This window comes from Tupaia chinensis, unplaced genomic scaffold (assembly GCF_000334495.1).
Source record: "Tupaia chinensis unplaced genomic scaffold, TupChi_1.0 Scaffold000116_2, whole genome shotgun sequence".
Taxonomy (NCBI): domain Eukaryota; kingdom Metazoa; phylum Chordata; class Mammalia; order Scandentia; family Tupaiidae; genus Tupaia; species Tupaia belangeri.
This window is the reverse complement of record NW_006159581.1, coordinates 29400-29857: the sequence shown is the minus strand read 5'-3', so window position 1 is coordinate 29857 and position 458 is coordinate 29400. Positions and strand designations below refer to the sequence as shown.

General features: G+C 64.6%; 1 protein-coding gene across 1 annotated transcript in view; it reads right to left on the bottom strand.

The window, feature by feature from the left end:
• The window catches only part of COL11A2 (collagen type XI alpha 2 chain), a 40071-nt gene that overhangs the window by 32649 nt on the left and 6964 nt on the right, over positions 1-458 (bottom strand). The window lies entirely within an intron of this gene.

The following is a 458-nucleotide window of genomic DNA, read 5'->3' as shown; positions in this document are numbered from 1 at the left end:
GGGGGGGGGGGGGGGGGGGGGGCCGGGGGCTCCCACGCAGAGCAGAAGCAGATCCGGGGCCCCGAGCCACACATCTGCGGATCCCATCAGAGTCCCTGCCCGAAACCGGGCAGGCTTTCCACACCTGGAACCTCAGCGCTGCCTCACCACCCCCACCGCTCGCGCTCTGAAGATTCAAGACCCAGGCCACGAGCCCTGTCTACTGGACCTCAGCTTCCTAGGGCCCAGACTCCCTGGAGAACAAAGGTCACCTCTCCCCACCCACCCTGCCTGCTCCCCGATACACACACACTCACACACTCACACACACGCCTCCCACCTTCAGCTCCAGATTGGAAAAATACCAAAAAGCTGCAGCAAAACCTTCACAGAAGTGTGGGGCAGGGCAGAGGCCAGAGCAATCAGGAGGGCAGAGCTGGGTGGGGTGGGCGAGGTGGGGCGGGCAGGCAGGGGAAAGG